General features: G+C 37.9%; 1 pseudogene; it reads right to left on the bottom strand.

Moving 5' to 3' along the window:
- Positions 1-9,281: 9,281 nt before the first annotated feature.
- Positions 9,282-21,184, bottom strand: LOC137037173 (uncharacterized; annotated as a pseudogene).
- Positions 21,185-22,615: the final 1,431 nt, after the last annotated feature.

Below are 22,615 nucleotides of genomic sequence, written 5' to 3'. Positions count from 1 at the left end.
GATTTAAGGGCATTTTAGTGAACGAGAAGCATGTGAAGTGTGGAAGCTCAAGCTGGTTGTCATGGTAACGAATAATGCCTGCTAAAGAAAATATTTTTACTGTATAAATATTGTATTAAAAACAATAGCTAAAAACCTAACAAAATTAAAAACAAATAAATTATGCAATTTTTTTGTATATATACAAAATATATTTTCGCTTGGTAGTCTTTTTATCTTTCATATATTGACGTAAAGGATCTTGGCAAGCACTGCTGCTCGAGCTGCCCTCTGTCTGCTCGTGGTTGTACTGTAGCCTACCATGTAAAATGAACCCCCTGACCAAGGGTATAATGTAGGCCTATATTAATAAAATAAAGTAAAAACGAATAAGTAGGTAAATACAAGCTGGACAATGTGCTACATCAGCCAGGCCACCGGGATTTCACTTTTCCCAGCTACTTGCAATGGCCAGTCTGGGACTGCCTTATATTTAGCACACTTATATTAATAATAAAAATGATAGCACTTCAGGTGGAAAAAGCCATCCTCGTGTTCAGTCTTTTAAACTACTCCTCAACATGCATGCAGTGTAAATAAAACAGTTACATCAATGAAATGACAGTAGTCCATGGCCACACCCCCGTGATAATGTACAGCCCACAACGCAAATTACAAGACAAAAAAATGGAAAAATAGAAAATCGGTTAGATTTCATTTATTCAAATGATTGTTTCCAAAGTCATAATTTAGCAAAGCATCTATTAAAGAAGTACATGAAAAACAAAAACAAAAAAATTAACGCCTGGTTTAAATTTTTCATTTTTGCATTTGCATTGTATAGTCTGAAAACTGAATTGTGAATCGTTACACGGACCAAGCTAAAGAGTACTTTCAGGAAAAATGTAATTGCTGGATTTTCCCAAATGATACTCTCTTCCTCTTTTGCTTTAGTTGGAGTGTGCCTTTCCTCTGATACCTGGCTATAGAATGAGCTGGGGGTGTGCTTGCTATTCCCTCCCTGACAGCCCTGCTGAAAAATTGATCACCAGCATAAAGTATGTTGAGCACAGGATTCTAGTTACTGAGCTGGTGGACCAGCATATGTTGTATTTTGTTTGTTGGTATGATCCCAGTAAGACGACAACAAAACTCACATATGTGTTGCATTTCACATTTCTTAATGTGTGTTCATAGTTAAAGACCAAAACATTTTTCTCCAATTATTTTCAATAAATGATTTAAACGCATGTTACATGAACACAGCTAAGTGTACATATAGTCTCAATCTACAGAGAGTAAAAGTAACACTGAACCCGTGTTGCAGTTCAATAAAATATAGTTGATTCACTCTACAAGTGATTATTGACCTTTAGTAATGACACCAACTGTTAACAAGCACCACAAGAAAGAGGAACAACAAGAACAGAAACAAAAATAGAAGAAAAAAAGTTTCTAAAGTCTCTAAGTCAAAAAGTCTGAAGTCAACATTTAAATTATATCTCTTTCAGCAATTGTGTCTGTGGCAAGCAGAGTGGGGCTGAGAGCCGTGAGAATGGAGTCTTCTGGAGGAGCTCCAGGAGGATAAGAGGAGGAGGAGTGATGACAGTGAAGGAAGAGAAAAGTCCAGGCCTGGTCCTCTCTCATCCTTCACTGTCGTCATTCCACCTTTTATCCTTCCAGATCTCATCCGTGACACTCGAGGCTGGTGTGGCACAGAAGTGATGCTCATTAGCACTCGTGTCACTGGACTTGCTCCATTCCAATGGCTCTTGGCCCCGCCCTGCTTGCCACAGTGTCCTTTGAAGTATTTTGACATATATCTATGTGTTAACCTTTGTGCATGAAAAATGGATCACGTACAGTTAATTGTTTTTTTTAAAGAAAACTATGCAACACAAAATAAGACAAATAGTTTATGTTATTGACTTGACAAAGTTATAGACAGTATACATTGCTGTTTTTAATTAAAATGGATTTAAAATATAATGAACCAAAACAATTCAACTTTTTAGTTCTACTTTAAAAAGTGTGAGCAAAACAAATTATGTTTAATACAATACATTATGTTTTAATCTAATATTGTTTTTCCATTTACATCATTAATGCGTTAATTGTAGAAAAGCAAGCATAAATAATTGCAATATGTAGTTTTTCTGTCTGCTAGAGGTCGCCTATTAAAAACAAAGGCGTAGCTTGATGATGTCAAGTTTGAGTGTGGAACATGTGGTCTTCACCTCACAGCCGTTGAAAAAGAATTGAGATACGACTCAGAAATCGTATTCATGGATGCGATTATTAACGTTACTATAGTATGAAGCAGACCAGGAACGAGTGTTGCGAGAGCTGACTGAGGCCGCTGGAGCGATTGTTGATTGATCTGTGTGTATTTTACAATTTTTATTTTTTATTTTACTCTAGATGTATTGTTTTGTTTGTACTTATGTGTATTTAAACGTCGGAAACTTAAAATAAACATTATGTGGTTGAAAACACTGCATATTTGTGATAGGCCTACAGTATATGAAAAGCATGATTTACAAATAGTTGGAAACATTTGGGATATTGTAAGTACTCAACTGAACAAAATATATAACACTGGCCTAGTGGTCTTTGGATATTTTACTGCAAAAATTTTACATATTGCAGCTTTAACCACCTTCACCAGAAAGACCATGCTGGTTTACCATCTCTGCTTGAGAGCAGCATGACTATGCTGGACCATTAGCTAGACAGGCACTATACCAGCACTGACTTTGGATCAACAATAAGGAATATGTGCTGGTTTATGCTGGATTTTCAACAAGGCGCTGTGGTTTAGCTTGACCCAAAGATCTTGCCTCAACCACTATTTTGCAAAAAGAGCCCCATAAGTGATATTTAACTAAATAATTTAAATGGTTTTACTCTTAAATTAATCATTCTATTCAAATAATTATGATGATACAGTTGTCACATGCACACTTTGGACTTTTGCGTCTCAATCAGCTCCCAAGTTCAGTAGTCAGGCACTGAACAGACACTGAACATGTTCACTTAACAGAAGTTCTGAAGCATGAAACCCCTAGTAAAAATTAATATATGAGTGAGTCTCAAACTCCATTGTTTCCTCCTTCTTATATAAATCTCATTTGTTTAAAAGACCTCCGGAAAACAGGCTAATCTCAACATAACACTGACTGTTACGTCGGGGTGTACCCCCCAATATTTGCATATGCCAGCCCATGTTCCCAACATTATCATTATGAAAGGCATTAGACAAGGGCAGAACGTCAGGACGTGCATAGCTGAATCAACAAACTAGGTAAGCAAGTAAGAACAACAGCGAAAAAGGGCAGATGGAGCAATAATAACTGACATGATCCATGATAGCATGATATTTTTAGTGACATTTGTAAATTGTATATCTAAATTTTTGTTAGCATGTTGCTAATATACTGTTAAATGTGGTTAAAGTTACCATCGTTTCTTACTGTATTCATGGAGACAAGAGCCATCGCTATTTTCATTTTTAAACACTTGCAGTCTGTATAATGCATAAACACAACTTCATTCTTTATAAATCTCTCCAACAGTGTAGCATTAGCTGTTAGCCACGGATCACAGCCTCAAATTCATTCAAAATCAAATATAAACAATATAACAGTAAACAATACTCACATAATCTGACGCATACATGCCGCATGCATGACGAACACTTTGTAAAGATCCATTTTGAGGGTTATATTAGCTGTGTAAACTTTAAGGTACTGTTTAAGGCAAGTGCGAGCTCTGTGGGCAGAGAGCACGGAATTTAAAGGGGCCACAGCATAAATCGGCGCGTTTATAATGATGCCCCAAAATAGGCAGTTAAAAAATTTTATAAAAAAAATCTATGAGGTATTTTGAGCTGAAACTTCACAGACACATTCAGGGGACACCTTAGACTTATATTACATCTTTTAAAAACATAATCTAGGGCAACTTTAAGACTTTAAGTATACCAGTTTAGTTTACCAAAAGTACAATTACAATGTATTTTACATAATATGTAAATGTCTTTGTACCTCTAATAGATTTAAGTATATTTATTTTTCATTAGGGACATGGATCACAACCACAAGCCAGCTCACAACAAATAATGACACACAATAGATTAAACCAATATCTGATTATATTTCAGCATAAACTTAGATCAGAACAGAAAATTTATCCAAAATCTTTTTTTTTTTCTTTTTTTTTGGCATAATGCTATCATTTTTAACAGTTTTGGTGTTTGTTTTAGTAGCCTAGTCTAAATAGTTTACCAATTTACATAATGTTCTTGAAAACTATTATACCGAGCAGCAGCCCCCTATATTTATATTTAACAATCAAATGATTAATTAGTTAGAAACAAGTCGCTATAAATAAAGGTGCCATCAGTTGTCTTCTTATAAATGACTTGTTTGTCATTGAGTCAGTGTTGCTGATGCAAAGTAGGCCCTTCCTTACCAATCACCAAGTAGCTAAATTAGGATACAATTATGAGTCATTCACAAACTGTTAAACTCTAAAGTGTTGGTTACTTTAAAACTAACCTTCATCTGGGAGATCATAGGCATTTGTGAATATTTGGTCTGTTAACTGGTTGCATATGTAATGGGGTATGTAGCCCGTCTTGTAGGGGGAATTTGTTAAAGATGTCCTGGAAGGTCCCTGTTTACAGTGCTTTTAGTCTTATTATATACTAATGTATATATGTTGTGTCCTACTTTATTGAGATGCACTCTACAGACCGGCAAGGGTAGGCCTCAGCTAGAGTAACGTCAAAAGATGGCTTCCTGAAGTAAATGTATGTGAAACATAGTCTAAAATAGTCCTCCCTTCCCTGATCTAATAAAGTGGGTAAGACGCCCCTACTCCCTGACAGCTTTCAAGCAAAAGAAAAATAAATAATACACTGAAGGTAACTACAAAAATTAAACAGGATTTATTTTCTGTGTATATTTTCCTTCCTTGTAATGAAGTGTTACTTTAATTTAAATAATCACTAAATAAAAGCAAAAAATAAAAAAAATACAGTCTTTGAGTTTTCTTTTAAATTCACTATGGCACAGTCACTTTCAATGTAAAAGTTATTGACTTTTAACCTATACAATAGTCAAACCCAATGGTTATTCAAAATAGAAAACACCTGTAATTTTTCTATACCACACTTAGGATGAGTTTTCACTGTGCAAATGATCACTGTTAAACAGTCACACTTGAAAGAAAAAAACAACAACAGAAAAAAACAATGGCATATACAATGAAATTTCACATTAGAAACACTTACGTGAAACGTCTCTTTAGGTGTTCACAGTTTACATTTGGTTCTGTAGTTGTAATTAACTCTCACAGTTCACTGTTCATCAAAATATCAAAAAAAAAAAACTAAGGGAAAAAACAGTCTATAGGATAGGGCTGGGCGATATATCGAATGCTTTTCGGCCAGCCCTATTATAGGAAAATGATTTGAGATGAGTGGTCTCGACGTAGCGTGCGTTGAAATAAACTCCTAATTGAATCACTCAGCCTCAATGAAACATCCCAAAAATGAAAATGTATCAAGATGAGTCGAACCCCAAATGAATCAAACTGAGATGAATCAATCTGCTTTGTCGTTGAATGGCAGGGTTACACAAAATAGTCTGAAACTTGAAATTTCACAAAAACTACGTCCGCACAAAGGGCAATGTACAGACGTTCGCAGTTCTCTTGCGCGATGACAAGTGCAAAACAAAAAAATAACGTGAGACCAGTTTGTAAGGCTGCTTCTCAATTAAAATGTAAAGAGTGCAAAACACCACAAAAACGTGACAAATCTCTTCAATCGTCGTCAATCAAGGAAAAACTACTTTAGAAGAAGCACTTACAGTTGTCATAGCTTTCACAAACTTTTAACGTTGCTGCGTCACTGCGTTACAGTTGCATAGCAATGCAATCCACAGAGCAAAACAACACAAAAACTCCAATGACGAAATGCGGGATACAGTTCACAAAAAACACGATGCTGTTGTCCTTTAGTCGACTAAAGCCCCGTTTAACACTATTGAACGAGCTTTTCGATCATGACACAACACTCGCTTTCTTTGTGTGTCACTCTCAAACACAGCGTGCATCTCCTCTCTCTCTCGCAGTGCGCTCCGAACACGGAAAATCAGTCCACCCCCCAAAAATAATAATGTTTTTTTTTTAAATAATATCTACCTGTTACATTTCCCCCCTGCTAAACTCTGCCACTCCATCGACATTTCCAGCAGATTCATCTCTGAAACACAAACAACATATTAGGAAGACATCACATTACAAATGTACAACTCAATCTCCAAATACCTTAAGGGTTACAAAACTTATTTTAGAATGTAGTCTTCCCTGTATTTCACAGGTAAAGTACACTTTCTCTTTCAACTTCTGTAACATCAGCATCATCTGAGTCATCTTGTACCCTCAACTCTGATTCTGATATTACATCCTGACCCCCATTGCTGTCATGCTGTCCTACTTCCCCTGACTCCCTTTGATCCACCCTTGTGTGTGCACAGTAAGTGGAATGTTGTGCAATTTCTGGAAAACAGATAATGTCTGACATGTCTGTGTCTGACTCTGGCTTGTCCCTCAATCTGCACCGGTGTGCACGCGGTGTTGTAGGTGTCAGGAATGAACAGTGCTGAAGCTGATCCCTGTGTACTACCTTCACTGAACCCCCCTTTTCTGGTTTAATAGTAAACACAGGTATGTCTGAGTGGTTTTGCTTTATTACTGTGTACGTTGTGTCTTCACATTTATTCTGAATTTTGTTTCTACCCCTGTGTTTGTGATTACGCAGTAGCACCCGATCTCCAGGTCTCACAAGAGCTCCAAATGACTTGCGGTCATATATCCGCTTTCTTCTTCTGGAAGCCTCTTGAGACATTGCGTTTGCAACCTCCACAGCAGTCTTCAATCTTGCATGATGACCCCTTCACCCAATCGTCCAGGTTATCAACCTCATCCTCTTCTAAATCCTTTTCCCCAAGCACATCCATTGCTAAACATGCATCCCTTCCAAACATTATATAGAATGGGGAATAACCAGTGGATGATTGGACATGACTGTTGTAAGACATCACCAGCTCTGGGAGGTGAGTCTTCCAATCCCTCTTTTTCTCTGGTGGCAAGGTTCTAAGCAAATCATGCATGGTACAGTTGAATCTTTCACATTGAGCATTCCCCTGTGGATGGTATGGGCTTGTACGGCTCTTTCCTATACCATAGATTTTGCAAAGCTCCTTGATCACGTTGGCCTGAAAACACCTGCCTTGATCTGAATGCAATCGAGCCAGGCAACCGTAATACACAAAACAGTGCTTAATCAGAGCTTTTGCTGTGGTGTTTGCTGTCTGATTCTTAGTAGGAACAGCAACCATGACTCTGGTGAACATATCGGTAAGAACAAGTACGTTTTCGTACCCTCCAGAAGACTGCTCAAGCTGTGTATAATCCATGGCAAGGACCTATAATGGGGCTGAGACATTACTACATGTCATAGGAGCTCGGAGTCTGGGAAAACATCCTTGGCCAATATACATCTTTTGCACTGCCTTATCCAGCATGGAGCATCCACATCCAGTAGGCCAGTAGTAACTTCATCTCATTCGAGCCAATGTACTTCTCTCCCCGAAATGACCTCCGTGTTCATGATGGCCCTCATACACTTCACGCTGTAAAGGTTCAGGAACAACCACCTGCCAGACCTCCTCTCCACCCCTAGGGTCAAGGATGCATCTGAACAGCACTCTCTGCCGCAGCTTAAGACGGTCAAACTCCTTGGCAAGCTTCTTCAGTTTAGGTTCCATACAACTTTGATCCACTCTGCTTGGTTTCTTGCCCTCGGACACTGCTTTATAAATGGGACAGATCACAGGGTAATTTCTTTGATGCTTTCCAATCTCGCTCCAGGTATAACCACTTATTTCTCCTCTTACAGATGCTTGTATCGCAGCTTTACCTTCAGATTCCTCCTGGACAATCTTTTTGGCTGGCCACAAACATGCCCGCACTTCATCAGCTCCTAGCTGAATGAAATCCTTGCCGTCATCATCCTTCTCTGGTTCCTCCTTGGAAGGGATTCTCGATAATGCATCTGCACTCGTGGTTAGTCGGCCTGGTTTGTAGCATACTTCAAAGTTATGCTCTGCCAGTTGTGCTACCCAGTGTTGCTCAACCACACCTAGGTTAGCTGAATTAAGGTAACAAAGCGGGTTATGGCCAGTAATCATGGTGAATTTTGAATACATAAGGTATTCTCTGAACTTTTCCGTGACTGCCCACTTCAATGCAAGCAGTTCCAGTTTTGAACGCACTATAGTTTTATCATTGTTCTCTGATCTCCTCAGACCTCTGCTTGCACATGCCATGACATGCTCAGTCCCTCCTTGCTTCTGACTGAGTACAGCCCCCAGTTCATGATGGCTTCCATCCGTGGCAAGTGTGAAGGACAAACTGAAGTCGAGGTATGCAAGGACGGGGGTGACTCCTTCAACTCGTCAAATGCAACCTGGCATTCTTGTCTCCAGGCGAAATTTGCAGAGGTTCTATTCTTTCCTCCACCTACCAATGCATGAAGCGGTTTGGCAATCTGTGCGAACCTTGGGACGAATTGTCTATAGTAGCTCATAAACTCAAGTACTTGCCTGACCTCTCTTACACTTTTCGGAACTGGCCACGTGTCCAGGAATTTAACTTTTTCGTTATCCACTTTTATGCCTTCTGCAGAGATCTTGTGCCCCAAAAACTTAACTTCCTGCCTTAGGAGAAAGCATTTGCTCGGCTTTAGCTTTAGTCCATGATGTTTCAGACGGTTGAAGACAAGTTCTAACCTCTCACAGTGGCTCTCAAAGTCTTTGGAGAAGATAATGACATCATCCAGATAAACCAGAAGAATGTCAAAGGTCAAGTCACCAAGGACCACTCCCATTGGCACCCACTCAAACAGGCCAAATGGAGTGGTGACAGCCGTCTTCTCTCGATCCATCTCACTCACTGCTACCTGAAAGTACCCAGCAGTCAGGTCTAGTGTAGAGAACAGTTTAGCATTACCCAAAGCGTCCAAGGACTCGTCCACCCATGGAAGCGGATATGCATCCTTACACGTCACTTGGTTCAGCTTTCGGTAATCACAGCAGAAAAGCACACTGCCATTTTTCTTCATGACGATAACTGCAGGTGATGCCCAGGGTCTACTGCTCTCTTTGAGAACTCCCTGGGATACCAGATCTTGGACATGCCTTTTGACCTCTTGGAATATCTGTGGTGGTACTCTACGATGTCGCTGCTTTAGTGTGCACCACAGCCATGGTGTAACCATAATCTTGGTCATCCTTGGAGAAAACATCTCTGTGCTTCGATAACAACTCAATGAGCCTCTCACATTGTTCTGGTGTGAGCCCTTCAAATTTCACTTCAACAGGAACTGGTAGTGGCACAAGTGAGTTTTTATCAGCTTGAACCTCGTCTTCCACCAACTCCTTGACATGAAGTACACCTTCATCTTCCACAAATTCGAGCACATCCTTTGTGATCACCTCTTTGGGCCTATACACAGAAGCAACTCTGGCTCGGGGAGCAAGTCTAACAGCCTTTCCACTCAAGTTCACCATATGCACAGGGACCTTTCCACCCTCTGTTTTAGCAAGAACGTGAGCCACAAGGAGTCCTTTTGGCAAACTTGTTCCAGCTATAGGCTCTACTAGCACATGACTTGTCACCCTAGGTGACACTCCACAACAACCTTCCAGCACCTTTTCACAGCGGGCAGGAATAGTGACAGCCTGTCTTCCGGCAATCTTGACATAACCAATCCTTCCGTCAGGCCTCAGATGTCCTGCTTCTTTCTCAACTCTAGCAAGCACCCTCCGGACCTGAGCTTCATCTAGTCGATTATACTTATCAATCCTCTCCATTCCCTCTGCTGAGATGAACAAGGACTGAACTTCATTGAGTACATTCATCCTGATGATCCCAGACATCCCTTTCATTTCCTTCACATCAGGTCTTGTGTCAGTGAAAACAAATATACACTTCCCATGAAGTACTTTTCCCAGACATTCTACATCAGCCTGTAAGCATCCCAAGACAGGAATGTCCAGTCCATTGGCAGCGGTCAGTTTAACCCAGCACGCAGAGGATAACTTCAGGTTTTGCTCCTCGAAGTGCTGCCTGAAGTGTGACTCAGATATGGTGGACACCTCTGACCCTGTATCTAAGAGGCACTTGGTCTTGACACCAGCTATCTTCACCTCAATTGACAGGCAATCCCCAAAAGCACCTCCCTTATGTTTTTCAGCAGTTTCATCAGCCAGCCATTCTGCTTTGTGTCATCTAATCAATGAGGGCCCTGGACTTTTCTGGACTTACATGGGTTCGGGCCAAAATACCGAGCTCGGAGCCCTCTCCTCGGACAGCACACCAAATACGCATACTATGCATACTATTTACTATCTGATTATTTGTAAGTGTGAACTCGTGAAATGGCAGCTGGGCTTCTCTCTGCTCTGCTCTGGCTTGATCGAGTGCCCCTGCCTACTCTGCAAACTGCCTTTGCATCTCTGCCATCTCTTGTTTTAGTTCCTTGAGCTCAGACATCTTACTTGAACAACAACTTGTGAGCCTGGAGACGTGTGACTAATTCAACGTGCCTAATTCGATCCTGTTTGTGATGCCACTTTTGTAAAATAAAATAAATAATACACTGAAGGTAAGTACAAAAATTAAACAGGATTTATTTTCTGTGTATATTTTCCTTCCTTGTAATGAAGTGTTACCTTAATTTAAATAATCACTAAATAAAAGCAAAAAAAAAAAAAAAAAAAATACAGTCTTTGAGTTTTCTTTTAAACTCACTATGCCACAATCACCTTCAATGTAAAAGTTATTCGCTCCTGACGTTTAAAAAACGCGGCGCTCCCATTGAAAACAATTGAAAAAGTACACTAGCAGCTGGAAAAAACGCTCTGGTGGACACATGGCCTTAGGATGAGTTTTCACTGTGCAAATGATCACCATTAAACAGTCACACTTGAAAAAAAACAACAGAAAAAAACAATGGCATATACAATGAAATTTTACATTAGAAACACTTACGTGAAACGTCTCTTTAGGTGTTCACATTCACAGTTCAGATTTAGTTCTGTAGTTCTAATTAACTTTCACAGTTCACTGTTCATCAAAATATCAAAAAAACTTAGGGAAAAAGCAGTCTATAGGAAAACGATTTGAGATGAGTGGTCTCGACGTAGTGTGCGTTGAAATAAACTCCTAATTGAATCACTCAGCCTTAATGAAACATCTCAAAAATGAAAAAGTATCATAAAAGTATGAGTCGAACCCCAAATGAATCAAACTGAGATGAATCAATCTGCAATGTCGTTGGATGGCAGGGTTACACAAAATAGTCTAAAACTTGAAATTTCACAAAAACTACGTCCCGCACAAACGGCATTGTACAGCCGTTCGCAGTTTTCTTGCGCGATGACAAGTGCAAAACAAACAAATAACGTTAGACCAGTTCGGTTGAATCGAATGAAACCAGTTCGTAAGGCTGCTTCTCAATTAAATTGTAAAGAGTGCAAAACACCGCAAAAACGTGACAAATCTCTTCAATCGTCGTAAATCAAGGAAAAACTGTACTTTAGAAGAAGCACTTACAGTTCTCGTAGCACAAACTATTAACGTTGCTGTGTCACAGTTGCACAGCAATGCAATCCCCGGAGCAAAACGACACAAAAACTCCAATGACGAAATGCAGGATACAGTTCTCAAAAACACGATGCTGTCGTCCTTTAGTCAACTAAAGCCAGTCCACCCGTCAAAATAAAAGTCCCCCCAAAAATATATATATATATTTTTTAAATATTATCTACCTATTACACATATGTCAGATTTATTGCATGACTCAGGCAGGGAAAAGCTGGTGCTATCAAACGTTGTTTACTTAAAGGGATAGTTCTCCTAAAAATTAACATTATCCCATAATTTATTCACCCTCAAGCCATCCTAGAGGTATAAATGACTATCTTCTTTCAGACAAACACAATCTGAGATGTATTTAAAAATATCCTTAGTCCTCCAAGGTTTAAAATGGATGTGAATGGCTGCCCAAATTTTTTTATACACCTAGGATGGCTTGAGGGTGGGTAAATCATAGAATAAATTTTATTTTTGGGTGAACTATTTAATCAGCTGAGTCAGTGTAATGGTGAAGGGATAGATCAAAAAGGCCAATTGATGGAAGGTTTGCAAAGAAATTTCATGCTCCCTTGTAAAAATATTTTTAGTATTTTTAAAATACAAAAATACATTAGTTATATGGTGTGGCAGCTATATTTTGTAGTTTATTTTGATACACTTAAAATTAAGGTATTTGTTTTTTTTTTTTTATTACATTTTGATGTATCTTTGCCCAACCCGGCATGTATGTAACAAGCGAAGTATTTATCATAATGTACTTTAAATAACATACTTTAAATAACCATCAAGTATGTCTAAACTTTATTTTTTTCATTCATGTTTCTTTATCACTCCACAGTGCCAAAAATTAAGCAGTCCTGCAAAACAATATATAGGCCTATATCATACCGTCTAGTCCTACTCAAGAGGATGGCTCAAGCCCTAAGAAGAATAAGAAGAATTAAGGGCTCTAGCTTTGATATTTGACCACTGTTTGTGGTAAAAGAAAAAAGGTTAACAGTGACAGTATCTTTTTGTTTCTGTCAGAAATACAGATCAAACATGCAATTTCTATCATAAAGCAAATCATAATATGATTAATTGAATTGTTTTTATAGTTAACTGCTATTAAATGTACAGCTGAGATAATCAAAAATGAGTCATAGCATATAGCATATAGTCTTTTCATATGATGGTTGTATGGGTGTCAAAGTAGTTTGTAGTGCAAATGATATGCCATGATGTGGCTATGACAAATCTTCTAATATTAGTTTAATACATTGCCTGGGTGTAAGCTCAACATTAAATATGTTCCGTGAATAAAGAAGAACATTTTAAGTACAAGTTAGCAGATGTGTCAATAACCTTTGAAAATGGATGGCAGTGATACAAAGATGAACATTTATGCTTAAGAGTTGCATTTTAAAAGATGCTCTGGTTTGCTCATTGCCTTGACCCATAGTCTGGTAAACACCAGTCTACCAGTGACATCAGGGCTCCCAAAGGTTTGACAATGTGATAGCAAAAGCAACTGGGAACCATACTAGCATGATTAGATTGTTGCAGCAGCAGAGATGAAACTTCTCACACTGTCCAGTTGGTAACCTCAATATAAGGAGCACCATTCCTAACATTGATCTCTGTAGTGATGAGGTAGTCAACAGGGGCCATGTAAAAATGGCAAGCGCTTCCTGAAATTATTGGTTTCAATTGACTGGTGTTACAGATTTAGGTGCTGCACCAGTTTACCAGGAAGTGAAGTTGATACACTAACTGCATTTCTATTCAGAGGCTGCATCCTTTGAAGGCCAGTTGTGTCAAGGCTGTCCCAATTTCAAGGCTCCTTCAAATATGGTCTTGAAATGCGGCCTTTGTTTCCTTACGGTGACCGGGAGGGGACATGTTCAGTTCACTTAGTTTTGTCGTGGCCATGACATATAAACTCATGGGAACGTGATAATATGTCGTGGCTACAAGATATTAATTCGTGGGAACGTGATAATATATCGTGGCCACGAGATCGTTTTGTCGAGGTAACGACATCCTTATGTCGTGGCCACGCGATGTAAAGTCGTGGCCTCGAGATCATATGGTGATTAATATGGTTTTTATTCATTGTTATGTAGCCCTATTTGCTTTATTTTCCCCTTTTCGTGTATCCTTTCTGTAGGCCTATATTATGTTGTTAGCTATATTTTGTAAATACTTTAAATGCCAGATCATGCCAATAAAATGTGACTTTATGACTGTATTGTAGCCGTGAATATAGGATAAATGAGCGTCTGTTATCATTTGTAGACCCTCGTGCCCATGACAGCATTTGAATGAAGTTCGAATAATTTATTATTATTAATTGGTTGTTAAAAGAATATTTAAGCTAAAAAAAATAAAATCCATTCACTGATATAGCCTAGACAAAAACTTAATTTTGTTCATCATTTTATTTAGGTTTAATAGACATATTAATAATAATAATAATAATAATTATTATTATAATTATTATGTGGCCACAAGAAAAATATCTCGTTGCCTCACCATATGATCTCGAGGCCATGACTTTACATCGCGTGGCCACGACATAAGGATGACGTTACCTCGACAAAACAATCTCGTGGCCACGACTTATTATCACGTTCCCACGAATTAATATCTTGTCGCCACAACATATTATCACGTTCCCACAAATTAATATCTTGTGGCCACGACATATTATCACGATCCCACGAATTAATATCTTGTGGCCACGACATATTATCACGTTCCCACGAATTAATATCTTGTCGCTACGACATATTATCACGTTCCCATGAATTAATATCTTGTCGCTACGACATATTATCACGTTCCCACGAATTAATATCTTGTGGCTACGACTTATTATCACATTCCCACGAATTAATATCTTGTCGCCACGACATATTATCACGTTCCCACAAATTAATATCTTGTCGCTACGACATATTATCACGTTCCCATGAATTAATATCTTGTGGCTACAACTTATTATCACGTTCCCACGAATTAATATCTTGTGGCTACGACTTATGATCACATTCCCACGAATTAATATCTTGTCGCCACGACATATTATCATGTTCCCACGAGTTTATATGTCGTGGCCACGACAAAACTAAGTGAACCGAACATGTCCCCTCCCGGTCATCGTATTTCCTTTTAGTTTGTGGACCCTGTTTTGTTTTCAGACAAAATCCAGCACAAAAATTACTGCTACTCATCAACAGCAGCTGTCACAGTTGCTAGGTATATATATATATATATATATATATATATATATATATATATATATATATATATATATAAAATACAAACCATTATTTGATTATATTTCAGCATAAACATACATCGCTAGACAGGCAACAAACATAATCTAGCTAACATTTATAATTAATTTACGGATGAAATGTTGCATGTATACAGGATGGGCAGAATTTAAAAGATACATGTATTTCAAATAATCATTTCAAATATATAAAATAGCATTTTTTATCAAAATACTTTAGTGTTTTGTATTTTTGTAGTTTTAAAATACTGTAAAATACTTTGTATGAAGTCTACATGATGATATCATAAAAATGCAGCCTCTGATTGGTTCCTACTCAGAAGTTTGCCCAGACTTGTTGAGATCAGAACAGAAAATTGATTCATATGGAAGAAGGAGGTCAAGGTACAAAATCTTTATTTTTATTTATTTATTTATTTATTATAAATTACTATAATTTTTAACAGTTTTTGTGTTTGTTTTAGTAGCCTAGTCTAAATAATTTAACAATTTACATAATGTTATATATATGCTATATTTATGATTAACAATCAAATGATTAATTAGTTATAAACAAGTTGCTATAAATAAAAGTGCCATCAGTTGTCTTCTTATAAATGACTTGTTTGTCACTGAGTCAGTGTCCTTTCCTTACCAAACACCAAGTAGCTAAATTAGGATACAATTACGAGTCATTCGCATACTGTTAAACACTAAAGTGTTGGTTACTTTAAAACTAACCTTTATCTGTGAGATCACAGGCATTTGTGAATTTTTGATCTGTTAACTGGTTGCATATGTTGGATTTATTGCATGACTCAGGCAGAGAAAAGCTGGTGCTATCAAACATTGTTTACTTAAAGGGATAGTTCACCCAAAAATTAATATTATTCCATGATTCACTCACCCTCAAGCCATCCTAGATGTATATGAATATCTTCTTTTAGACTAACACAATCTGAGATATATTTAAAAAATCCTTAATCCTCCAAGGTTTAAAATGGTTGTGAATGGCTGCCCAATTTTTTTTATTCACCTAGAATGGCTTGAGGGTGAGTAAATCATGGAAAAAATTTTATTTGGGTGAAGTATTTAATCAGCTGAGTCAGTGTAATGGTGAAGGGATAGATCAAAAACATTGATCTCTGTAGTGATGAGGTAGTCAACAGGGGCCAAATAAACATGGCAAGCGATTCCTGAAATCATTGGTTTTACTGGTGTTACAGATTTAGGTGCTGCACCTGTTTACCAGGAAGTGAAGTTGATACAATAACTGCATTTCAATTCAGAGGCTGCATCCTTTGAAGGCCGCAAGGCCAATTGTGTCAAGGCTGTCCCAATTTCAAGGCTCCTTCAAATGCAGCCTTTGTTTCTCTTCAGTTTGTGAACCCTGTTTTGTTTTCAGACAAAATCCAGATCAAAAATTACTGCTACTCATCAATGGCAGCTGTCACAGTTGCTAGGTGACAAGAACAATCCTCCATAGGCTAAACCATCCCATGCATTGAAAGACGAGAAAAGTCCAGGCCTGGTCCTCTCTCATCCTTCACTCCTTATTTTACCCTTCTGGATCTCCTACTACCCAGAGTACTATTTATATAAATATAACTCATGCTGATTGGGTAGACATGTTGATTGACTGAATCAATACATATGCACACACACACACACACACACATGTTTGTTTTTGTGAATTGTGGGGACTTTCCATAGACTTCAATGCATTTTACACTGAACAAACTGTACATTCTATCCCCCTACCCTGCCCCTACCCCTAAACCTAACCCTCACAGGAAACTGTGCAAACTTTTACTTTTTCACAAAAACTCATTCTATATGATTTATAAACCCATTTACATTGTGGGGACCGCTGGCTGGTCCCCACGATGTAGGTGAACTCAGGTTTATATTACATCATGGGGACATTTGGTCCCCACAATGTAATATAAACAAAAGCACACACACACACACACACACACACACACACACAGAGACATGCATGTCCTTCAAACTAACTAACCCTCCAAACAGCACCACACTGCAATATTGTGGTGTCGTCAGTAATGTTCCTGCATTTGTTTGCAGTTTTTGGGGAGTACTCTTGGTTCGGGCCAAATACTGAGCTTGGAAGCCTCTGTTTGGACATCAGGCCAAATATGCATACTATTCTGATTATTTGTAAGTGTGAACTCATGAAATTATGTTTCATTAACAAAGTTCGGGAGGAACACATTAAAATGATCTGACTAATCATTACATCATTCGAACCAGCAATCAGCATGAGTGGAGACCTACAGTGGGGAAAATAATTATTTGATCCCCTGCTGCTTTTGTTAGTTTGCCCACTTATAAAGAAATGAGGGATCTATAATTTTTACGGTAGGTTTATTTTAATGGATAGAGACAGAATATCAAACAAAACATCCAGAAAAAAACATTATAGAAAAGGTTATAAACTGATTTGCATTTCAGTGAGTGAAATAAGTATTTGATCCCCAAGCAAAACATGACTTAGTACTTAGTGGAGAAACCCTTGTTGACAAGCACAAAGGTAAGATGTTTACTGTAGTTGGTCACCAGGTTTGCACATTTTGGTCCACTCCTCTTTACAGATTCTCTCTAAATCTTTAAGGTTTCTTGGCTGTCGCTTGGCAACTCAAAATTTCAGCTCCCTCCACAGATTTTCTATACAATTAAGGTCTGGAGACTGGCTAGGCCACTCCTTAATGTGCTTCTTCTTGAGCCACTCTTTTGTTGCCTTGTCGGAATGTTATGGATCATTGTCATGTTGGAAGACCCATCCATGACCCATCTTCAGTGTTCTGGCTGAGGGAAGGAGGTTCTCATCCAAGATTTTACAGAACATATGGACCTGTCCATCAGCCATCCATCAATGTGGTCAAAGAATATACACTAACAAGAAGCGACACTCAATATAACGTTCCATTGTAACACCGGTGCCCAGCAGAGGCCCTGCGTTTCCACCATTTTGTGGTGAAAGCGACTCGTCAGTCCACTAGTTTATATGGCAATATCAGCTGCTCCATTAAAAAAAAAAAAAAAAAAAATTACATCAAATCTGAAATCCAACTTGAATGATGAATAAAATACTATCACTAGTGATCATCAAATCCTTTTAACAGTTTATTTTACAGACTTTGTTTTTAAGTCTTCCACTTTTTTTTACAAAACCTTTTCTCTCTAGAAACCCAGTCAGTATGGGTTAAAATTCTTTGAAGTTCAAGTATTAGCATTATAAACACTGAATTAATACAACATATGAAATTAAATTAAGGACATGCATCAGAAAAAATGGGAATGTTGGACAATAAATATATAACAGAAAATAATAGCTTGTTTTTGCAGTGTTGTCTAATGCCAAAAGTGGGACTTTTTCTCAGCCTCACATGTGTTGACAAAGATGGCTCTACTAAAGTATGTTCGTGAACTAGATCTCTAAAAGGGATACTGGCAAGTTCCTTTAACTCCACAGGCATCTGAGATCACTGCATTTGTGACTATAGACAACTTCCTGCAATAAAATTAAGTAGCCTTTTGAAATGTAAAATGTTCTGTGATCTATCACTATAATGTTTCTCTTCATAGAAAACAATCACACAGGTCTGGGTTTATGAACGCTTTAATAAAACCTGAATTAAAAGAAAAAGTTAAAGTAAAATTTATTCTTAAGCATTTAAAGCAGGGGTCTCAAACTCAAATTGGCGGGGGGCCGTTTCTGTGATTGACACCTCATAGGAGGGACATATTAACATTCAAACGCAAAAAAAGCTCAACATTTCAGAAAATTTACTTTCCTTTGCATTATTTCTCATTTACTTCAAATTTCATTAGGCCTACTAAAATATTGTTTACTCTATACTATAAATATTTGATTTACCATACTAAAATGTAAACAGCAGTGTCTTTCTCATTGTTACAGAGTGTAATATAATTATATAATACTATTACTAATATAATACTATTAATTGCAATAGTCTGCTGTAACTTCTCACATCCAACAAGGTGCATGGAATAAAGAAAAATTAGTAATTTAGGAACAAAACCAGCAACACTTGTGGCGTAGAGGGGTCAGATATAAACAAAAATCTAGAGCTAAATATATCAACTTTATTTTGCCAAAAATAAAAATCTCTAATTGTTACATACATTATTAGTTTTTAACATTTAGTGGAAGTATTTTCCCTTACTTTATGTTAGCTTAAATAACATTAAAATCTTGCACTGAACAACACTGTACTGAACAAATACAATCCCTGAATACATTTGTACACTCTTCTGTTTCTTGCCAGACACCTGCAGCGCTTCTGCTCACACAGCTGACACACATTTGCCCAAGATGCTGTTTGAGCATCGGTAACATTTAATTGTTTCATCGGACGCGTTTCGGTGGTTTAAATCGACGCTTGTGACTTAAAGTAGAGTGCTTTTACTGTAATTTAGACAAGCGCGCTCGTAATAGAAGCGACGCGGTTGAGAGCGTGGCTCATGGTTGCATAGCAATGACAGACGCCACTGGAGCGAAAGCGCATTGGAAAGAAGGAGAATGCGGCGCGGCCGCTTATATGACGCGAAATGTGAATGCCCCTTAGAACGGCGACTTTTTCTTTGCATATCAGATAGATAGCAACTAGAGAATAATAATAATAATAATTTTGCGTGCCGGATTATGTTTTATTTTTGAGATCAGTTGCGGGCCGGGTAGAGGGGTAGGGCGGGCCGGCAGTTTGAGACCACTGATTTAAAGCATTCGATCATTATTAAGCTTTTCTAAGATTATGGCTATAAAAAGCATAAAGGATCTTAGCTCCAACTGTAATCATATTTATATATGCTGTCTATCACCACTCTTAGCTAATTCAAGCCTTGGCATGTCTCTAACCAGCACACCATTTCTTGAGCTGAAAATGTCAGCCAGAGGGGCAGCAATTGGAGAAGTTTTGTGTTCATTACACTGTGGGCCTCCTAGACTGGGAGCACATTTCACTTCATAGGTAAAAAAGAAGGTACCATATTTAAAAACACAAGTGTCATGCACAACTCCACTTCTAAGATCAAAAGAGCATGTACCGAGGAGATCGCCGTTCCAGTAGCTGTCTGCATCATATACTTCAAATGATAGTTTATCAGCCATGCTGATCTTAATAGGACCAAATGTGGATTGTTATTATCATCAATAGTCTCAGTGTGCTTAATTTGTGTGCCATATGTAACTGATACAGCACCATCTGTTTCAGTACTTACATCTCCATACAGATCTTTAGCTCTGAGACTGTAGACTTTCAGGGTGGCAAGTCCTTTTTGAACTGGACAACAGTTAGACTTTATAATTTGACTACTTTCACTAACACCAGGACATCTGTTTCTTGCACTGCTCTTCCTGCCACTCTTGCAAGGCTCAGAGCAAACCTTCATAAGAGCATTTTCAGTTATGTATTTTTCAACAGCTCTCTTTAGTCCTTTCCTGCAGGGTGCTCAGTATTCAGTAAAAAATGGAGGGGTTTCAGAGAGTAGTGCACAATGTCAGGGAGGCTCTTCAGAGACCCAAGCCAGTTCTTAAGGGAATTTGGGTGTGATGAACCAGAAAAAAAGCAGATCTTCTGCATTTATGTTTCCTCCGATAATCTCTGTCTGACGCTCATTGAACACGGTGCTGAACTTTTGATTTGTCCCCATCTTTTTTTCTTTACAAAAAACTGGCTTTCTGCCTTCACATCTGCTGTGTAGTTTGTACTAGAGGCTTCTACATGCAAACAGTCTTTTACTGCAGTGTCTGTAAGCCCACTCATTGTTGCCTGACAGATTTTGATGGCTGTTATGGCTTTCATTTGCCCCCCTAACTTGACACCTTTGATATAGTGAGTGCCATATGTGGTGATCAGGTTGCGGTAGGCATCTGGATCGTAGGATGCTGTAACGTATCACAGGTAGTAAATCAATTAGCTCCTTTTGTGTTTTGTACATCAAGGTTGTAGATCATGTGCATAACTATTTGAATAAAAATAAATTTTCTTCGTATTATTAAGGGTGATTAAATATTATGTCTGTTTTGGGTAGGTTTTAGTTTTGTTTTCTAGTTTTCAGTTCGTTTCTGTGGTTCCCTTTTGAGGTAACTCAACAATGCATCAGATGATGCTATGGGAATGCATCCCATGTGACTCGGTGTCTGAGGCATGTGTACCAACTTGGTGTACTCATGGCTGACGCAGTGATGACGTTGCAAGGTGCGCCACAACATATAAAATGTATAAATGTATAAAAGGGCACTTAAAAACATTTAATCAGTTTATAGTCTTTAGGAAGCTGCTTTCTATGTGACTGCAGTGTTATTCAAGGAAGAGTAGGTAGAATTATGGCAAGCAGACCATTTAAACGCTGTGTCCCTCCGTGCCAGTGTTTCATAACACTAGAAAATAGATATCTGTGAAGTCACAAGTTTGCAGCTCCGGTGAGCCTTCTATTTCGTCCAGATCTGCACACTGAGGTGTCAGGTTTGTGGAATAATTCATAATCCACTCATGTGGCCTATTCAGCTTCGAATCATTCAAATTAGAGGGGCTGAGCAAGTAGGGTTATGGGAGAATGCCTCAGGTTGAGCTCAGGTGGCTCAAAAAGTAATAATTAAGCTTTTGTTCACAATGAATGATGAAAATTCAGCTTTGTATCACAGAAATAAATTATATTTCAAAGTATATTCAAGTAGAAAAACATCTTAAATTGTAGTAACATTTCAGAATAGTTTTTTTTTTCTGTATTTTTGATCAAATAAATGCAGTCTTGATGAGCATGAAACTTCTTTCAAAAACATTGATTGATGTTTTTGTGTCCAATCTTTTGAATGGTACTGTATATCATGTAAAATATAAGAGGCCTATACAAAATTCACATGATATGCAATAATATGTGCATGCATGAGATAAGTCGTGTTTTCTGTCAAGAGTGGACATTATATTAACAACAATATTTGCTATGATCCTATTATCAGCATGCTCACAGATGTTTTTTTTCTTTTTTTTCTTTTATCTCACAGATTTGAGAATAATAGTGACCAGATACTGGAAAACATTGGACAAATTCTGCATGAATATGATGGTGAGATCACTGACTGGAAGTAGGAAAGTGTTATTTTTCTCCACTGCATAGAAACACCAGACACCTTGGAAATGTCAGGTATGTGATGATCACTTATATCTTTGAACATGATTTATTTCCAGGTATAACTGTGTTCTCAAAATGTGCCTTTGATGCTCATTTATATTGTTAACTATATTCTAAATAAACTACAAAATAAACTACTACTTTGTCCTTATGTTCTTTCTTCCCTCTCACATACCTGGCTGAAAGGCTTGTTATGCAGCTTATTATGCGGGTCACTGTCTCCTCTGGTGTGAATCACAGCATTATTCAGGATTATTCATATGTCTCCACGCATATTGTCTTTCTAAACAAAAAGTGTCTTCCAAAATTTAAATCAATATATTGTTTTTGTGAATGAGTGGGCAGGATGATTTTCATATAATTTTGAAGCAAAAACTCTACAAGATCCATTAGTCAAAGTGGACACATATTTAGCATTTGTTTTGTGGCTTTATTTCAGTAACTTACTTTTTCAATAACCAAGCATAGACG

This window comes from Chanodichthys erythropterus, chromosome 15 (assembly GCF_024489055.1).
Source record: "Chanodichthys erythropterus isolate Z2021 chromosome 15, ASM2448905v1, whole genome shotgun sequence".
NCBI classification, from domain to species: domain Eukaryota; kingdom Metazoa; phylum Chordata; class Actinopteri; order Cypriniformes; family Xenocyprididae; genus Chanodichthys; species Chanodichthys erythropterus.
This window is presented reverse-complemented; position numbering and strand designations above follow the sequence as displayed.